Raw genomic sequence first — 20,638 nt, 5'->3', positions numbered from 1 at the left:
GAAGAGGTAGGAGACGGGAAGTCGGTCCCTGAGCACCCGGGATCCGTGCTCACTGGAGTCAGATGACACTTCTCTTGTATGAAGTCAGTCCCTGGGAGGGAAGTGCAGCTCCGAAAACTGCCGGCAAACAGTTCCTTCTCAAATCCAGCCACCAGTAGTCACCGGGGCAGCAGATTCACTTCCTGGGCTTTGTGTTCTCTGCGCGGAGAAGGGGGGCTGCGACCCGTTGAAATGTTGCCGCTCGGCTTCCCCTTCCGGCCTCTTCCGCTTCCTCCACCAAGAAGGATGCTGCGGCCGGGCAGCCATGGTGCCAAGATTTTGTCCCGACAGTCAGCTCCTTCCTTGATCCTGTTCCAGTCGCAGTGCGAGGATTTGGGAGGTCACCGCCTGCCTCGACCAACCTCGCTGCTGCTGGAAAAAGCCCGCAGACACTCGCTCAGAACCCAGTCTCAGCCTCAGCACCTGTCGGACCACATGCACCGTGTGCCCGCGCGCGGCCACCCCAGGTGTGCGCTGAAGGGACGGGAAAGTGCGTGGCCGGGCCCCCTGCTTCCCAAAGTATCCCGGGCGCTCACAGCCCTCTTGTATCTCCTTCCTAAAGGCAGAGCATCTTCAGGGGCTCAGCATCCCCAGTGGGGGCTGGGATTGGGTTCCTAGATGTTCACGTGCAACCAGTTCTCGTCACAAACGTCAGAGCGGGAGGGAGACGGTCACTTAGTCCGACTCGAGACGTTTCGGTCTTTGGACGTGTGCCTCCGGCGGCGCGGTGCTCAGTCACTGCAGCCCAGTGGGTTTTGGCCACGGAACCACCTTCTGCTTGTCCACATGGCGGGGGGCCGCTCGCGGCTTGCGTTCTGGGCCTTCTGCTTGACCCTGTGCGACGTGAATGTCTCTGTTTTTTTTTTTTTTACTGAAGTCTAGTCAGTTTACAATGTTGCGTCAGTTTCCAGACTCCAGCACGATGTTTCAGTCACACATACACACGCATATGTTCCTCTTCATTTTTCTTTTTCATTATAGTTTATTACAAGATATTGAATATAGTTCCCTGTGCTCTACAGTAGGACCTTGTTGTTTATCTATTTTATATATAGCAGTTAGTATCTGCAAATCCCAAACTCCCAGTTTATCCCTTCCCACCCCCTTTCCCTTCGGTAACCACAAGTTTGTTTTCTATGTCTATGAGTCTGTTTCTGTTTTGTACATAAGTTTCTGGCTGGATTTTGTGCCCCAGGAAGCAGCCTCCGTAATTTGAAACACCAGGCAATCTCTATTATTACTGTGGTTGTTGCAGTAAGGAGTGCGGGGTCACCAGGCTCTCAGTGGCCTGAGCCACACCCCCACCTTGCCCTCAGAGTCAGAGGCATGTGTGGACCAAGGCAGGCTGCATTCCAGGGCAGACATGGGGACACGGGGAAGACATGTCGTAGAGAGACAGGGGCCAGCCAGCTTCCTGTCCACAGAAGTGCAGAGGAAAGGCTGCCCGCCCTCTCTTCCTCCCCTCCTGCTTCAGCTGGTTGACTCACTCACACTCCTGCCTCCACCCTCTGACTTCCCTCCTCCTCCTTTGGCATCCTGGCCACTGCCTGCACGTCCTCCCCCACCTGCCTTCCACCTCTGCTGCCCCGGTTCTGCTCACACGTCTCTCCAGGATCTTGTCCTCACACTGGTCAAGTCTAGTCTGGTGACTGGACCTGCTGACCACGGTTCCCCTCTGGCCACCTCCTCTCAGGGTCCTGAGACCTTGCCATGACCTCCCCAGTCCCACCTCTCCCACCGACGCACCTGCTGTCCTCCTGTGACCAGCTGCTCCCTTCCCGCCGGCATTCCCTGCAGCCTGGTCCCAGAGTGACGGCGTCTCCTGGGCCTGCACTGGCTCGGCCCCCTGACCCAGCCTCCCTGGGGCTGGTCCCAGGCAGGGCTCTGCCATCCCCTGTGTGGTGATGCAGTTCCTAGTGAATGTCTGTGTCTTGTTGAGATTCCCAGTGGAGCCCTGACCCCAGAGTGATGGTGTTAGCAGGTGGGGCCTTTGGGAGTGATTAGTTCTGTGGGTGGAGCCCCCATGAGTGGGATTAGTGCCCTTGTTAAAGGGACCCCAGAAAGCCCCCTCACCCTTCCTCCTCATGAGGACACGGTGGGAAGACGGCTGCGCTGAGCCAGGAAGCAGGCGCTCACCAAACCCTGGATCTGCTGAAGCCTTGATCTTGGACTTTCTAGTCACCAGACTATGAGGAATAATTGTTGTTTAAGCTCCCCAGTCTGCAGGAATTTTGCTACCCAGCCCAAGCTGACTGAGACAGATGTTTCCTCGGCCTGCTCATCCCTTCTCCTTCTCCTCGAGTCTCAGGGCTGTGTTTCTGGTTCTGACCTCAGAGCCACACTCCCACCTCCGTACCGGACAGCTGGACTCAGAACACAGAACACTCCCAGAATCCCAGGCACCTCTCCTGCCTTTCATCCATCCTGCTGGTTTAGGCTTCTCAGGAGCCCAAGACCCCTTGTTTTCCCTCCTAAGCCTTCCCTCCCATCACCTCCTCCCAGAAAAGGAATGTTCTGGTCTCAGAGGCTCCCATGGGGGCTGACTCTGGGCAGGATGCTGGCCAGTTAGTGAGCTGGGCTGTGGTTTGAATGAGATGCCCGTTGAGTGTGTGTGTGGTGCACAGGCTGCTGTGCACCTGCTCAGCAGGTGGAAAGTTGGGAACACCCTCTTCTCTCTGCTCTCGGCAGCCTGTGCCCAGATGACACTAACCCACAACTTCCTCCAGCCCACTCACTGCAAGCCCCCCTGGGAAGAGGCCGTATTTCTTCCTGATTTCCTGCCCCTGGACCTCACGCTGCCCCCCGGCTACCACCACTCGGCATCCAGCAGATGGACACAGAAGTGCAGGGACCTCGGGCTGCGGGGCGGGAACTCGACACCCTCCAGCCTCCTCCACCTGCCCCAGAACCATCCACTGCGGCCCCCCTGCCCGCACTGGCCTGCCCTGCTTTGCAGAGTGTCCCCGAGGGGCACGGCTCCTCTCTGCTCGGCCCCGGCCAGGTGTGCTTGTCCGAGCAGCTGACGCAGGAGGTCAGCTATGTCACTCGTCCTTTGGTGAAGACTCAAAGGCAGCAGAGGAGAGGGGGAGCTTCTTGGTGGAAAAGGAGAGGTTTTGGTTGTGTCTTGGTGGGGTTGGTCCCCGGAGGAGTTGGAGGCACTGGCAAGAATGGAGGGGGGCCCCTGTGACTGGTTGGGGGCACATTTGGCTTTTTCTGGTTGGTCCTGAGTTGGAAGAGGGGACACATTTGGGGAGGCTGTTACTTACTAACCCAGTCCTGGCTGTTTTGGGACCATCGTCACAGAAGTTACTGTTTGGCCTCTTGTATTGTTACCAGAGGCGATAATCCGACTTCCTCCAAGTCTGGCCCACAGCGGCCGGCTTCCTGGGCTGGTGTGAGGATGCGAGCAGAGGCCAGCTTCTCTGCCCTGACCGGCTGCCGTCCATGTACAGGTCTCTCAATGGGAGAGTTGGAACCAAAGGTTTCTGAGGTTTTCAGGGACAAGGGTGGGAATGATTCTTTCACTGGTCCCTGACCTTCTAAAGTCACAGCGCAGACCCAGCTGTCCAGTGGAATCCTGCCTTCTGGGGGTTCAGACCTGCTGGTGCATCATCTGAGCCCGGCTTCCACCGGCTGTGGCGCCGGGCGGAAACTGTCATTGTTACCCAATTTCACAGAGTCTTCACCTCCAGCGGAAGAGTCTTTAGGGCCATACACTTAATGTGATTATTCTGAAATACTGAGAGGAGCGACTTATCCTATGAAAACACCTGCTCCCCACAGGTTACTGGACAAATAGTCCAAATCCATCTCTCCTTCTCCGCTGGACCCAAGATGCGTCGATGCTGTTTTCACAGTTCACGGTTCAGGGAAATTTGCATTCGATCCCTTTTAGAGAATATAAAGGTAGCTGTTACATAACGGGGGGGGGGGGGGGCTGGGAGAAGTGCTGATGTCACTGAAGCATTTGAAGCCATAACGACTTGAACTAAGTCCTCTGGGCTTGCCGCACCTGCTCGCTGACTCACGGGTCGGTGAGTGGGTTTGGACGGAGGTGCTGAGAACAACGCAATGGAACGTCTCAGCAGAAGGGCCCACGGGGGACTTGGCACATGTCACTCCACAAGTGATATTGGGGGGAGCCGGTGTCTCTCCTCAGCTGTCGGTGGGTATGCAAGAGGAGGTACCATCTGCTCAGGATTTCGTATCAACAATGTAATGAAACTCGTCTTCTATGTGAGCACTTGTTCTCAAAGTAAACCTTTCTCTGCTGAGCACAGACTGGGACATGATCACTGGCTCCACTGTTCTGTCTGAGGACTCCCCGTGTTGGGCGAGAGCGAGAGCGCTGGTACTCAGGCAGCCTTGGCTCGGGCCTCCTCTGCTCAGGATGCCAAGATGAGGCTCCCAGTCAGCTCGCAGGCTGCTTCCCTCAGGCACTCAGGGAAGAGGGGCCAGTTGGTGTAACCACTACAAGAATTTGTGCAAAGCTGATCAGGGAGTGGCTGCCTCAGTCTGGATCCCAGTCAGGCCAGCAGCCAGGGAGGTGGACTTGGGCTAGCTGTTAACAGATGTAAACCCCGGTTTTCTCACTTGTAATATTATCCCTACCTCATAAGGTTGCTGTGGGGCTAAAATGAGTGAATACGTGGAACTGCTTAGAACAGCATGAGCGCTTAGCAAATGCCCAGGGAATGCTGGTTTGCTGTCATTGTCATCACCACCATCACCACCACCATCACCATGATCATCACCATCACCACCACCATCTTCATCACCATCATCACCATGACCATCAGCATCATCACCATCACCACCACCATCACCATGATCATCACCATGACCATCAGCATCATCACCATCACCATGATCATCACCATCACCACGATCATCAGCAGCATCACCATCACCATGACCATCAGCATCATCACCATCACCACCACAATCATCACCACCACCATCACCATGATCATCACCATCACCTCCACCATCATCATCACCATCATCACCATGACCAGCAGCATCATCACCATCATCACCATGACCAGCAGCATCATCACCATCATCACAATGATCACCACCACCATCATCACCACCATCATCATCACCATAGTCACTATGCCATCTGCATCACCATATCACCATCATCATCATCACCATGATTAGCGTGATGTTCATGAGGTATCACCTGGCTTGGTAGTGGACACACAGAGGTTTAACCAGCCATGACTTATCATAAGATTAAAGAAGGAGTGGAAACTTGGTAAATAATGAAAGAACTACTGGTACTATTATGAGGTGCTATTACTGTTCCTACTTCACAGACAATGATGTTGAAGCACAGAGAGGCTGTGTGACCTGCCCAGCATCCCAGAGAGGAGTCAGGGCTCAGACTCAATCAAGCTCTTAGCCCTGGAAATGTTTGAGTCCTGCAAGGAGGAGGGCTCTGCAGGGCAGCTGCAGGGGGGCCTCGGGCCCCAGTGAGATGCTTCAAGGGAATGGCTCTAAGTCATTTCAACCACCGAGAGTCTATGACTTTATGGAAAATGCTTATCCATGTAAGCAATTGCAGAGTGGAGACTGAATTGTGTCAAATATTTTGAAACATGTTTGTAGACTAGTAAACAAAGATTGGAATGCTCTGGGGAAAGATGTTTCACTATTAAAAAATAACCAGTGGGATTCAATTTTCATCATGGAGATGATGTGGGTGCCTGGGCCAAGGCCCCAACCACCCAAGCTGCTCGTAAAGCAGCTCCCAGGACACACATGCAGATGCCTGATTGCTGGCAATCACATTCTAAGCCTTGTCTGAATGTTTCTCATTTGATTGTTCTCTTATTGGAGCCTTGAGAGGTGGGGCAACTTGAAGCTCCCTTTAGGGCAGCAAACCGCAGGAAAAAAGATAGAGCAATTCTTGGTCCTGATTCAAGATGAACCTCTTTCCCCTTCATTATAAAATACCTATTATCTCTCTTTATCTCTGAGCGAGCAGCGTTATTTCAATTTAACAGTGTGTGAGAAATGCACTACAATATAATAAAAGGACCAAGGGTGCACTATTTAATGTCAGGATGACAGATGCTTCAATTAGGCAGACAGGACTCTTTCTCCCCAAAATAGATAAAGATGAAATTTTTATAAGATTGTGCTGTTTGTGTTGATGGTACAGCACTGTTACAAGCTTTCATTACAATATAAATTAAAACAAAAACTCCTATTTCAATGGAAGCCAACCATCTTGCTAATAATTTTGCAGCTTAGAACCGCAATCTATGAGAATTTCCGGTCCCCTCACCTGGGAGGAGACGCCTTCAAGGACCGGAGATGGCACCCAGCTAAGAAATCTCACCCTGACGTTTACGGATCCTTTCCCAAGAGAGGCAGGAAGGAGTGACGTGAAGTTACCATTTGGCTAAAGCTTGCGGAGACATTCTTTGACGTGTGGAATTTTCTTTCCTGCTTGGTCCAGGGTTAAAGTCGTCAGACAATTGATGGCTAGAGTGGGGTCTGGTTTCGGATTCTGCTGCTTGGGTGTCTCCCTTGGTGGATGTAATCAGCCCCAGCCCCGGTTATCAGCTGGCCTGGGACCCTGGAGACAATCTGGGTAGGGAGGCGGAGGGCTACACTGTATCGTTAGTGGCCGCTGACTCATTGTGGCCGTTTCCTCAATTATCATCATTGCCAATGAAACAGTGTTACCAGCGGCAGCCACACTCTGAGTTTCTAAAACTTCTCTCCAATTACTCCTCCGTGCTTCATCTGAGGGTTTCACATTCTCCCAACATTATGAAAGCACATTATTTTTTATAATTAGAAAAATATGTCAGCTGAGTGAAAGCATTTGGCATTCTGCAAACAAATGTGTCGTTCCAGGAAATCAGTGGCCTGAGATGTCACGGAACTCCTCCTTCCAGAGCAGAAAGAAACACCGGATGAAACAGTGACACTTGAAAAAAAATATCCAGTGGGGCTCAGCAGAAGGCAGAGAGATGCCCTGGGCCAGAAAAATAACATGGGGCAGCGAGCATGTGCGCTGCAGGTGGCTTCCGGAGAGTTGTGAGGCTGGAAAAGAGGGCTGGACATGGGTGTCTGGGTTGTAATGTTCGTGGAGGGAAGGGCGTAAGGTCTTGGACCCAATGGCCTGGGCGGCCGGGGCTCTGACCCTCCCCCGGAGCTGGACTGTTGGGGGGGGGGCTGTGTGATCGGCCACAGGAAGAAGTGGCACTCAGCCCACGTGGCCTGGGTGGTGGTCAGAAAATGGAAACTCTCAGCGTGTTCCTCCTAGGAATTTGGAGTCCAGATTTATAGTGCTAACATGACTTCTTATATTTTTTTAAAAACATAAATTTATTTCTAGCAGAAATGATGTGTTCCATGGAAACTTATGGGTCCTGCGTCCTGGAAGTTTCCCTCTAGAGTCTTTTTGGTTGGCTGGTTGTTTTTGTTTCTGTTTTAGGGCGTTAGTTTCTGTCACGACCAGAAGGGCAGCTCCCACACGAGACCAGTGTCTCGACTGGGATGTACTGGCTTTCTCGGATGGAATCTCTGCTTCCTGGATGGGCAAGGGCCACCCAGTGCCTGACACTTGTCACCTGCCCCAGGGTCGGGGAGTGCTGTTGAGGGAGGGCGTGATGGATCGCTGGGGTTCGCCATCGGTGACCCCCAATTCCACTCCTGGGACTCTGTCACGAAGTTTAAACAGAAACTCACTTTTATTGGGTTAAAATACCTTGAAGAAACAAGGGGGAGACCACCTCGCATTCAGTTAATGTTAAAACAATGACTGAAATAATGCCATTTACAGCAACATGGGTGGACCTGGGGATCATACTATGAGAAGTCAGCCAGAAAAGGAGAGAAAAACACCATATGAGATCACTCATATGTGGAATCTAAAAAGAACGACACAGACAAGCTTACGAAACAGAAACAGACTCCCACAGAAAACAAACTTATGGTCACTCGGAGAAAAAAAGGGTGGGAAGGGATAAATTGGGAGTTTGACATTTGCCGATACAAACTACCATATATAAAATAGATAAACAACGAATTTCTTCTGCACGGCGCAGGGAACTCTAATATTTTGCGGTGACCTATAGTGAAAAAGAATATGGAAACAAGTACGTGTATGTGTATGTGTGACTGAAACAACATGCCGCACGCCAGAAACAGACACATTGTAAACCAACAGTACTGTAATAAAGTAAATCAATAAATGAACAAATAAATAAGTAAAATAAAAAATATTAATGAAAACTGAAAAAATACGAGTGGCTGTTTGAAGACGCTTCCACGGCGACTGGCGTCTGCCCGGCTGCTGCCGCCGCCGCCTCTGCCTGCGGCAACCCTGACGCGGGAGGCGGGGCGAGGCCCTGAGACAAAGGATCTTTAATAAAGAAGATTCATCATTTCGAAGGCTTCTGTTCCGACTGTCAGGCCCACGGAGGAGGGAAGGAGAGGCGGTTTGGGGTTTCTAGCGCTCTCGTTTCACATGAGATACAAAGAGATAATTAGAGCTTTGGGTGAGAAGATAATGGAGACGGGGAGGACGTGGGGGCAGGTGGGGGGCACCGTGAGCCGCGAGCAGACAGTGTTTAGCCCTCTGTGTCACGAGGGAGGAAAGCCGGGGGCCCTCGCCTGTCTTCCCGCTGCACGTGGGTGTCCTCTCCTTACGGGACCAGTGAGAGAGGATGGTGGGGCCGGGGCGAGCCCGGGGACCCTCTCCCCCAGAGCCCCGGTCCTTTTCTGGGAAAGTGGTCCATTCTGCTGCGTACCCCGTGCCTGGCACACTGCGCTGTTCCTTGCTCCACACCAAGCAGCCCCGTGTTGGCTGGTGCCAGGTACAAGTGGAGGCTGGGCATGCTGGGGAGGAGAGGTGCGCAGGGTCCCGCCAGCTGGGCGCTGTGGCAGGAGCGGGGCCCTGTCCCCAGGTGGGAGCTGCCCTCCAGGTGCGCCTCGAACAGACCTGGGGACCAAGCTGGACCTGCTGGGGGCGGCTCCTCCACCTCTGGAGGAATCCCAGCCTCCATCAGCGTGATGAGAAGGGCGATAAACTCCGTTCACCTGGGACTGAGGAAGATTCTGCCCCACGGGCCTTTCAGGGTTGAAACTGGGAAAATCCTGGGTAAACTGGGACACGCTGGCCATTGCAGTGATGGACTGCTGAGGGCAGGGGCCCAGAATTCAGCCTGTGGTCCCATGAGGCCGGAGGCAGGTGCCGGTGAAACTGAGCAGGACCCTGGGAGGCCTTCTCAGGGGCAGCCTCCCCATGTCCCCTGCCCGCCTCTCATTCCTAGGAAAGCTCTAGCCTCTAGGCCGTCCCCGAGTTCCAGAGTGCAAGTGTGATCAGAGAAGTGAGAAAATGCAGAGACGAAGGAGAACAGTGAAGACAAAGTGGTGATAGCTCAGCCATAAAGCAAAGTTGAGGACCTTTATTTCCTCCTCAAAGGCTGCAGCTAACATCCTGAGTCCTGTCCTCGGCTGTTTTGCAGACTCTGAAACCCCCCCCGGGTGGAAGAAGTTAGCTGCGTGCGGACCACTGGCGCATGGACCCCAGGCTGTTTGGAGCCAGAAGGTCGGTGGTGCTGACCCCCGATGGCCTCGCCACCAGCCAGTCAGCCACGAGCTGCTCAGGTACCTCGTGACCCTCACCCTAGAGTTGCCTTTAAAAATCCTTCCCGGAAACAGGCTCGTGAACGTAGAAAACAGAACACAGCTACCAAAGGGGGCGGAGCCGGGAGGGAGAAATTGAGTTTGGGATTAGCAGGTTCACACTACTGTATATAAAATAGATAAACAACAAGGACCTACCGTACAGCACAGGGAGCTATATTCAGTTTCTTGTAATAAGCTATGAGAAGTAATCTAAATATATGTTTATATATAACTGAATAACTGAATTGCTCTGCTGTATGCCTGAAACTAACTTTGTAAATCAACTACATGTCAATTAAAAATAAAATAAAATAAAATAGAATAAAATAGAATAAAATAGAATAAAATAAAATAAAATAAAATAAATCCCTTCCCGAAAGCCACTGGGGAGTCGGGGTCTTGGGTGCGAGCCGCCTGTCTTGCTTGGCCCCACCTGGGGCCTTGCATAAATGCCGCAGGCACCTCCCTTCACCGCAAGGCAGGGCCAGGCGGGCGGCTTGGCTGCGCGCCGGCTGAGTGGACCGAGCGTGGCTCAGTTAACACGGCGCAGTCCTGACGGGTGGAGGCGGGGGATGGGAGGAAGGGGGCACCAGTGTTTGTGGATAATTTGCTTGATGGAACCCACAGAGCTGAACCAGCCCAGTCGCCCCTTAAAGCTAATTTTGTATTCGGAGAAGTACCAATCTGAGCACAAAAAGTGGTTCCTGATGTGTTTCCAAGGACAGCAGAGCTCCTGGCGACACAAACCTCCTTAAAAACTGCTCCATCCCCTTGCCAGTTTCTCACGCAGGCAACGGCTGCCCCATAAGCTTTCTTTTCTTTCTCTCTTAACTACATCCACCTCTCCCAGACCGAGGTCACACAGCACCGTCCCTGGTACAAGGTTTATTGAAGTGGCTTGAACTTAGAAAGACAGAGGTCGGTGCAGGGGAAGGAGCAGTGAATTTGGGACCCGATTCAACCCCATGTCTTCTCAGGAGGATTAGGGAGGTGCCCAAGGTGGCTTAGCCAGAAGGAGGCAGGACCGGGACTCATTACCGCCCCTGCGCAGGAGAGAAGCCAGCACTGTCCCTGCGTGGCACCCCAGGCTGGAGACAGTCGGGCCGGTAACCCCCGCGGGGAGCCTGGGCTCTCCCTAGCTGGGTGCGCTTCTGCCTGCGAGTTCCGGGCGAGGCCGGGAGTGAACAGGCTGCTCAGGGCACAGGGGATGGGCATCACCTAGCCCCGTGCACCCACCCCTGTCCTTCTGTTCCCGGTGTTGTCAGAGCTATGGGCTTGCGACCTGCAGCGGGCAGGCGCTGACAGAGCCCAGCGGCACGAATCTGACCTCCCCTGTGGACATCTGCCAGGGGTAGATGTGGGAGGACACGTGTCCTTCAGCCACTTCGGGCTCCTGATCTGCACAGGAGCACAGAGCTGAGGGGAGGGGCTGGTGTATGGATGATGAAATGTGAGACCTGGCCCTCAAGGAGCAGCGTGACCTGGGGCACCAGTAATGGGCGGCCGTGGCATGAGGCAGGGGACCAGCCAGATGAAAACCCAAACTAGGTTTCCCCAGGGGCGAGGCCACTGGCTGAGGGGGTCTCCCGGGTCTGGGGTCTGGCACTGGTGGCAGATGGGTGTGTGACTTTTAAGGCCGTGCACATCAAACTCAGCGCTGTGAACGACCCACATCCCGGGACAGTCTGGTCGGAAGCGAGGCGGTGGTCTTGTTGGTTCCAGAACCCGCAGCTCTGCTGTGCCCCAAAGGATGCCAGGAGGTCTGGGCCACAGCAGACTGAGGCCTCACCAGGCGGCCAGGACGGGCCAGGATCCCGGGCCCAGGAGCCTCCCAGCGCCGTCCGGGAATAGCTTTCCACTGTCGCCAGTTACGTAAACGGCAATTTGCCTGCAAAGACGTTGTTCAGAGGCCTCTCCACACGTCTGCTGCCTTCATTTAACTGTGTTTGCCTACGAATCAGCTCTAACGGTGTTCTATTTGATTCCCCTCCCTCCAATAGCACGATGCTTAATGTAAACCAATTACGACAATTTTGCTTTCTAAGGAATCAGGAAATGTAATCAAGGAGATGCAATTTGTTTGCTTTTCATGAAATATTCCAGCCTGGCAGCGACAGGAGGTCGCCGTCGGAGGGATCAGAACACGGGTGTGCACGTGCGTGTGTGTGAAATGCGGGTGTAGCCGTGTCTGTGCAGTGCCCGTGTGCACGTGTGTGAAGTGTGTGTCTCTGTGCAGACGCACGTGTGTCAGCGTTGCCATGTGGGTGTCTTCCCAGACAGCCACACACAAGGCCGAGCCGCGGGAGAGCCCGGGCTGGGGGCCGGGGCTCACGCCTGCTGTCTGCTCACACGGGCATGGACGTGTTGAGTGTCTCGCAAAAGGCTGATGGCTTGACCCTGACTCAGAGACCTGTAGGGCTCGGGGAAGCGAGACTGCAGGTGTGCTTCTGCGCCGTTTGTGTCCCATAAAGTCCGAGCAGGCATGACGGCAGGTGTTTTATTTTAAATTCCCTTTTTTTATTTTAAGCGATGATTGCGCTCCCCACAGAGAGAGGTGAAGCCCTGCGTGCGGCAGTGTCCAGGGAGCAGAGGGGAGGCTGAGACCTGAGCCCACAAAGCGGAGGACAGGAGGGGAGGAGCCCCAGTCCCGCCTCCAACCCTCACTGTCAGGGCCCTGGTGGGATTCTGTGATGAGTGGAAAATGCTCTTCTCGGCAAATTCTTCCCCCACCCCCGGACCCTGACTTCTCCCCCCACACCCGGACTCTGATTCCCACTGTCCTTAGGGAGAAGCTGGCTTCTCTCTATGATGGGCAGTGATGAGCCCGGGAGGGCTTCAGGGATGCTCTGAGCTTCCCCTCCATCCCCCTCTCTCAGGGCCAGGGGTTGAGGGGGTGGCGGCCAGCGAGCAGCTCTCCCCTTGGCCCTCCAGCTTCTGGCTCCGACCAGGGAGTGAGTGCTCTCTGATCTCCTTGCTTTTCTTCCCAAGCCCCAGAGACTCCCTGTGCCGGCACCAGGACAGGCAGCTCAGAGGACAGCTGTGCAGGGGCTGGCCAGCCCCTGCGGGGTGCCCGGGGTGGGGGTTGGGCCCAGCGGGGACCTGGTGCCCTGCAGATGTGAGATCCCTGCCCAGGAGGTGACCACTGCTACTCCCCAGTGGGCAGTGCTGGGGCTTCTCCGTGAAATGGAAAGTGAGATTCGCACAGCGCACCAGGACCCTTTGGAAAGCGCGCGCATGGGGGGGGGGGGCTACTTAGCGCATCTGTGCTGCTGTGCAAGTCATCACCCAGAAGACGCCTGCGGGCACGCTCCTTGACTCTTTAGGGCCTGGATTCCTTCCTCTAAAACCCAAGGTGAATAGATCTTGCCTGAACATCCCCCCGGTTCCCACCGTAAAGGCCTCTACACGGCCTGGCGCCTCGCCCCGCCTCCACCTCGTTAGAAGGTGGGGGATTTTCTACTCCAAGTCTGAAGTGTCGCTGGCGTGGGGTGTCCAGGCCGCAGGTTGGCTGTGCCGAGGGGCCGTGGGTCTGCTGGTGCCGGCGGACATGGCGAGCCCAAGGTGGGGCCAAGATCCAGGGCAAGCCAGGTGGGTCAGGGCTTCCTCAGTCAAGGCAGGTGGCTTCCCTGAGCACATGGGGAAACGGAAACCACAGCTAAGTGTTCACGGGGGCTCCACCGGGCTTGGAAACTGTAGTTCACCCAGCTGAGAGCAGGAACACGCCGGCGATGAGGAGGTCTGGCCCCTGTGTGGGTGGGTTCGCCGATAAGATGCTGGTGAGCGTTAGTCTCCCTCCCGGCCGGTTCTGCACCCTCGCCTTCCGCCTCCGCCACCCACAGATGCGGCTGGGGTCTCTGAAGGGGGTTGGAGCACCTGACAGCCTGGCCAAGTGCCCAGGACAGGAAAGGTGCCATTGTCCCCAGAAATGCTGACCAAAGAGCCCTGGGCAGAAGCCGCTCTGGGGGCCGGAGAAGGGGGGACCAGATGGCCCGTGGCCCCAGGCTCCGAGGTCAGGGACCAGCATTTCCTTTCTGTGTCAAAGGTGCCAGGATCCCACCTTCCCAGCTTTGGCACAACAGGAAAATAAACAAACAAACAAACAAGCAGAACCTCCTCTGTTCAGGAGAAAATGCTGAATTAAGCCATTTTACCTTAGTTCTAGAAGGGACACTCTCACCTGAAGGATTCTCCTTTATGACCGAGGTCGGGTCTCCCAGCAGGCGCTGCCTCGAGCCTGGCCGCGGCGTTTGGGAAAAGCCGTGGTGCAGGCACTGTGGACGCTGCCTGTTGTCACCCAGGCTGTCATTTGATGCAAATATCTGACCTGCAGTCACAGGTGAAACCTGACACGCAAACGCAACCTTTGCACCCACAAACTGAGGACTCAGGTGACGCGAAGTCGCCGCGGATGCCGTGCTGGTCCCACAGCCCCCGTTTTCCGTGACCAAGTACCGCTAGTTAAGATATTCGGACTCCGCCGCCTGGGCCGCAGCTCACTCTCCACACGTTGAACAGTTTCTCTGGTGTTAGCTGTAATGGATCGCCTGCCGGCCTCCGGAACCCGTGTGCCGTGAGGGCTGGGTGTGTGCATCTTGGATGTGCTGGGGTCCAGAGGGACTGCGCAGGGCTTTCCGGGGGTGGGTCTCCGACTGCTAATTCAGAAGCGCAGGCCCGCGTGCCCCTGGGGCCCTGGGGCTGCCGCTGGGGAGCACGGTTTTGGGAACTGGAGCAGCAGCGGGAGCCTCCCCTGGGCCATGAAGGCCAGAGTGGCACCCAGACAAGACCCCAGGGGTCTCAGCCCCTGTGGCAATAGGTCCACTGAGGTGGCCCAGCATCCTGGCCTCTGAGTGGGGGCAGGGCTGGGGGAATGGCTCCCTGGCCCCGACCGGGCCGGATGTGGCCATGGTCCCATGTCTGCTCACTGGTCCCCCTTCCTCCTGAGAGGTGGCTCATCTCTGTGGACTCTGGCCCAGGGGTGAGGGGACGCCATGGGCTGTTGGGGTCTTTTCATGAAGCCCAGAAGCCAGAGGGTGGTCTTGGTCCTGGGACAATTGATCACAGTCTCTAATTAACACCTAGGCCTCTCTAGCTTCTGCCCATCTCAAGGTGCCCCCACAGCAATGCTTCTCCAAGGAGGGGAATGCACCTGCTGCCGTCCCCTCCCCTCCACCAAGACTCTAGTAGGTCGTCACCAGGCCAGCAGGGACATGTCTTGTCTGCATCTCAGCTGATGCTGTGCGGACCCCGTTGTTGAAGCCCTCCAGGTGCACCCCCAGGACAGGCCCTCCTAAGGCAGCCCCTCCCTGGCTCCTCACCTCCTAGGCGGGCCCCTCCCCTCAGCTCACCTGTACCCCCAGGCCTCAGCTCTCTTCTCTGACCGCCCTCTCCCCACAGGTGACCTCCTTCGGTCCTGTGGTCGGCAGAACCATGGCCCTGAAGATGTCCCCATCCTAGCCCTGGGCGCCTGTGAGCGTGTGGCCTTATATGGTGAAGGGACTGTGCAAGTGGGGCTAAGTAAGGACCCTGAGGTGGGAGATGGTCCCGGAGCATCTGGACCGCCTGTGCCATCACGACGCTCCTGGAAAGGTACAGAGGGAGCCACAGCGGGAGGGAAGGGGATGTGACCACGGAGGTGCCCAGGCGCTTGCTTCTTACTTAAAGGGTCTCCCTCAGCAGCGGCTGCCGAGCACGCCTGGGGCCGGGGCCACTGCTCTTGGCAAAGACCTCGCAAACCACCTGGTGGCCGGGGGCTGCTGCCAGGGACCCGGAAGAACCAGCCCCGAGGAGGCCCTTTCATGGGCACTGCAAGCGAGCTCAGGCCACCACAATGGGCAGCAGTGTTCCTTGGCGTCTGGGAGGGAACGGCGGGGAATCGAGTTCACGCCTGAAGCGCGCACGTGGGGCATCCAGGAGCCGGACGCTGATGTGTCTTGCAGGAGGGCGTGAGGGCCAGTCTCAGGCTCCTTCCTCACCTCCGTCCTTCTTTTCTGTCTCCTTTTTTCATTTACTTTAAGACAAGTTCAGCCTGTGTTACTGTGGGAGGGGCCCACAGACGGGGTCCCTGGTCTTGGCCCCAGGAGCTGGAGAGAAGGGGGCTCCATGCCTGGCTGTGTGGGGCCCCGGAACCAGGTGTGGGCAGGGAGGGATGTTTCAGGGGAGGCTGCACCACCCCTGTTAACACATTTTCAGAGGGACGTTTCCCCTCTGAATGCCGGCCTCCATCTCCACGGCTCGGGGAGAGGGGGCGGCTCGGGCCGCAGCCAGGAGCGAGGAGAAGGGGAATGAGTGCTGAAGTGGACATTCTGTGCCCTGGGGGACCTCGCCGCCAGAGCACCAAGGATGAACCCCTTGGCGTTACTGGCCGGCGTTCCTTTCCCAGGGCTGCCATGGAAAAGTGCCCCAAGTTGAGTGGCTGGAAGCAGCAGTTTATTCTCTCATCGCATTGGAGGCCAGGGGTCTGAAATCAAGGGGTCGCAGGACCTTGTCCCCTGGGGAGGCTCGGGGAGGCCCCTCCTCACCTTGTTCCAGCTGCTGCCGGCCGTGGCCCACAGTCCTGGGTCTCCCTTGGGCGGCCGCATTCTCCCCGAGCCTTCAGGCCATCTTCTGTCCATGTGTGTGTCTCTTTGCCCAAATGCCCCGTATTTACAAGCACATCAGGCCTACTGCATCGAGGTCCAGCCTCATGACCCCATTTTAATTTGATCACCTCTGTAAAGAGCCTGTTTGCAAATAAGGTCCCAGTCTGGGGACTGGGCTGGGCCTTCAGTATATGTTTTGGGGGCCACAATTCGACACACATGGCCATGACCTATGTCTTAGAGGCTCGAAGTGCAGCAGAGGCCTCCTCCCTCTTTCCCCCCTGAGCTTGGACACCTGGGACAAGAGAGGTGAGAGCCAGGACTGCCACCATCCAGAGTGACCCCTTTCCAACAGGGTGCCCAGGGCAGCGGCCTCTCCCACCTCCTCTGAGTGGGGAGGGAGGGGGACCTCGGACAGTGCGGCTCTCCGGAGCCCGCCCTTAACTGGCTTGTCTCAGGCCCGCTCAGCGCCACCACCACGGCGGGTGGAGGAGTTTTAAGCTTCACTGTGAAGGTGCTGGTGACGTGGCTTGCACGACACTTGTGCTCCCTGCAGGGACATGAGCGCCTCCAGAGAACACCGCTGATGACCCGGGCTGCAGTGGCGCCCTCTCTCCCGACCCAGGGGCCCTGGGGGACAGTGCTGGGGGGCCCAGCACCCGTCTGCCTCCCTCCCTCTCCCCCTGCTCCCCCTGCAGTGCCCGGCTCGGGAGGCGTGCCTCCTGCTGTCATTTGAGGAAGAGTGTTCTCCTCTGGGGCTGGGTGTCAGACAGCGAAGGTGAGCTCTGGCAGGTTCCATATTTATTTGTCCGAAAACTACCTTGTCTTTTTATTACTATTTGGGGCCCAATGACCAGCAGCCCTGCGGTCTTCCTGGGGGGTCTGGGGTTGGACAAGAAGGAGCAGAAGGGAGGGGCTGTGGCGCCGTCCTGCTCGGGGGCCAGGGAGGAGAGCTGTCCCCTTCTCCAGGCTGCAATGGATGCCCTGTCCCGTCGACGTGTCCTCCAGCCCAGGATGCCCTGTCCCGTCCACGTGTCCTCCAGCCCAGGGCTCCCTGTCTTGGGGCCGTGGAGCACTGCTCTGCCCGAAGCTAGATGTGGGGTCTGGGCTGGGAAGCCGGGAGACCAACCATTGCTCCCCTAGTCTGTAGCCATGCCTGAGTCAAGGCAGCCGGAATTCTATAACCTCCCCGACCCTGTGCCTCACACCACCAAAAAGTCAGCAGAGAGTCTCCAGTCCTCCGACTCCTTCTGTTGGTTTGGAAACCAGCCCTGTACCCGGAGGGCGGGGAGAGACGGGGGAAAGAGGCTGACGTGCCAGACTGGCAGGTGGCAGGTGGCAGGTGGCAGGTGTAGTGAGTGGAGAACCTATGAGGCTTGCCCTGGGCATGGAGAGATGAGATCTGCGTCCCCCACCGACTACCTACCAGACTTTTAAAAAGGTTATGGAGAGGCCTTAAAGGGGTCCAGTCACTTACATCGTCCAGATGGTCTCAGCACGTGACACTCCCAAGGCTGCTTTTGGTTCTCGGATCCAGCCGGGTTTAAGTTCTGTGGGGCAGTGACCATAGGTGCCTCTGAGGGGACAGTTAGGGGACCAGGGACAAGGGTCCCCCTGATAACCGGAGAGCAAATCCATGTCCCCATTTCTCACCCTAGAGAGGAAGGCCCCCATGTCGTGAGCCTTCGCCAGGGAAACCGAACCAATGGGAGATAAGTGTGTACATGTATGTGTATGTGTTTGTGTGTACACATGTATGTATATGCATGCATGTGTTTGTGTATATGTATGTATGTGTATATGCATGTTATGTATATACACATATGAGGGTGTGTATATGCATGTATATGTGTATGTATGTGTATATAAATACGTATATGTTTATGCATGTGTATGCATATATGCATATGTGCAAGGCATGTGTATATGTCTGTACATATGTGTACAGTACATGTGTGTACATGTGTATATAGTGTTTATGTATATGTGTGTGCATATATATGTGTACACACATATGTACATGTATATATTTATGTACATTGTGTGTATGTGTACACATACATGTGTGTACATGTGTATATTTATGTACACTGTTTATGTACATGTGTATGTGTGTATATGTATGTTTTTATGTATATGTACATGTATATCTGTATCTATATAGAGAGACAGAGGGAGACAGAGACAGAGAGACAGAGAGAGACTTTTTATCAGGAAGCGGCTCTCACAAGCGTGGGGGGTTCTCAGGGCAGGGCAGCAGGCCGGGGACCCAGGGAAGAGCTGATGCTGCGGTCTTGAGTCTGAAATCTGCAGTCTGGAGGTGGAACTCCTCTTTCTTTGGGGAAAACCTTAGTTTTCAACGGATGGGGTGAGACCCACCCCCATTTGGAGTGTGACCTGTTTTACTCAAAGTCTACAGATTTAAACGTTAATTTCACACAAAAAATACCTTCACAGCAGGCTGGTGTTTGACCAAAACTGGGCACCATGGTCTAGTCAAGTGGACCACGAAGTTAACAACATTCCCCGTACTTGGTACAGACAGCAAGCAGGTTTCGTCATCTCTCCAGTCCATCATAGGACGCATTCTCTAGCTCAGAACCACTGCCAACGAGCACCTGCTTTTGGGGGTGAGGACTCTGTCATCGTAGCATCCAGGCAGAAGCTGGCTGACCCGCCGTCTGGAGTGTGACAGGAGGGCAGCTGACCTTTCGTTTTCTGTCCAGTGTCGGGGGTCACACTGGGTGCGCATGGAGCCGGAGGGAATCACAGAGGAGGTGGGGCCTTGGCTCGAGGCCTCCGCATTAGGTCCGCTCCCAGGTGCTGCCCTCCGCCAGGCTCCGGGCACTGCCCCCGCCCCAGTCCTGCTGCCCCACTACTAACAGGGCAAATGAACTCAGGCTTGGACTCTGTATTTTCCTCCCCATTTTGGAAAAACATTATGAGCTTTAAGGCTGAAAATGTCACCCCCTCTCAAGGCATCAGGGGACCCTGGAGATGCAGCCCCTGAACTCACGGGACTGGCCTGGAATCGCAGACACCTGGGTGGGTTGTGGGCTTACCCCTTCCTGGGGGTCCTATCTGGCTTCCTGCTCTGTGCCCAGGTGCTAAACTGCAAAGATGTGTGCAAACTTCACACATAAAAGCAAATGAAATCGAAGGGGTTCCCCCGGCGCCAGGGTTTGTGCCTGGAGGAGCTGCAGGTGGGACTGGGCGGGTGGGGGCTGCTGGGTCACGGAACAAGGCGCCCCCATACTGTTCTTGGAGAAAGGGAGGCACAAAAGTGTGGCCTTCCTTTCCATTTTCACTCTTTCCCCCGTCACCCTCAGACAGGCAGAGGGTGTGGGTGCGTGGGGTGTGCAGACAGGCTCTGAAATTTCCACAGAGAACGGCAAACATAAAAGGCTGTCACTAGCTTCTGCAGGGAAATAAATGGCTTTCAGGGTCCTGACGGCCTCTGGCTCCTGGCAGCCTCGTCTGCCGTCTCTTGCCTTCTCCGCACCTCCCAGCATCTGTCTCTTCTCGCCCCTGGCTCTTTCTGGTGCTTCTAAGAAGGGTGACACCAGGGTCAGAGAATTTGAGCTCTGCCTCTATCTGTCCGCTGTTTGAAACATCACAAAATGGTGATGCTCCTGTCACAAAGATTTCAACCCAAACCGTCCCCCCTCCTCCCACGGGAGCTTCCTCGTGCCTGTGGCCTTCTATGCCAGCCGCTGCCACGTGGAAGTCATGTACCTCCCCGCCAGCCGTTTCTACGTGGGGGTCCCCAGGGACCTCGGAGGTGACCTGTCCACGCTGCACAGGTTCTTTTTCTGCTCACCTGCGCCTCCCCAGGGTCGTCCAGCTCGGGGAACCGCCCATCCTTTCAGGGCTTAAGGTTCACTTTGGGGCCTTCTGGATTCAGCCTCCCTCTGCCCAACACTGGGGGTTCTGCGTCTCCAGTAGCTTCCAGATGCGTTCACTTCTCTTCACCCCCATGCCGCGTCCTCACTCAGCACCCCCGCACCTCGTCTGTGCTGTCCCAGTAATCTGCTGGCTCCCCCAGGCCTCCCTTCTCTTCTTCACGCTGAAGCCACAGGGAGCTTTCCGCAGTGCACACTGTACTGCCTCACGTCCCTGCTTAACTCCCTTCGGTGACCCCACTGATAGCAGGAACTAGCCCGAGCCAGTAGCTTGATGACACGATCCTGCACGACCCGCCTGTAAGCCCCACCCCTGCAGACCCCGCCCAAACCCCTGCCCACGTAGCCCCGCCCACCAGCCCCACCCCTCATAGCTCTGCCCTCTTGTGGCCCCGCCCAACCCACGCAGTCCCCACTCCCTTAGTCTGGCCTCTCCAGTCTCAGCCGCCCAGAGCTCGGCCC

At 55.7% G+C, this 20,638-nt stretch overlaps 1 long non-coding RNA gene across 6 annotated transcripts; it reads right to left on the bottom strand.

Moving 5' to 3' along the window:
* Positions 1 to 12,211: 12,211 nt before the first annotated feature.
* On the bottom strand, positions 12,212 to 20,429 carry LOC123617566 (uncharacterized). 6 transcript variants are annotated; one of them, XR_012511493.1, is made up of 4 exons: positions 18,724 to 20,429; positions 14,149 to 17,824; positions 13,874 to 14,039; positions 12,212 to 13,441 (listed from the first exon to the last, which is right to left on the bottom strand). It is a non-coding gene; the product is annotated as an uncharacterized LOC123617566 (long non-coding RNA). The 6 variants fall into 6 exon arrangements; XR_012511490.1 differs by having other exon boundaries at positions 13,874 to 14,738; positions 17,752 to 17,824; XR_012511489.1 differs by having other exon boundaries at positions 13,874 to 17,824; positions 18,724 to 19,821; positions 20,095 to 20,429.
* Between the last annotated feature and the right edge of the window lie 209 nt (positions 20,430 to 20,638).

This window comes from Camelus bactrianus, chromosome 13 (genome assembly GCF_048773025.1).
Source record: "Camelus bactrianus isolate YW-2024 breed Bactrian camel chromosome 13, ASM4877302v1, whole genome shotgun sequence".
NCBI classification, from domain to species: domain Eukaryota; kingdom Metazoa; phylum Chordata; class Mammalia; order Artiodactyla; family Camelidae; genus Camelus; species Camelus bactrianus.
The sequence above is the reverse complement of the archived record's forward strand: the minus strand, read 5'-3'. Positions and strand labels throughout refer to the sequence as shown.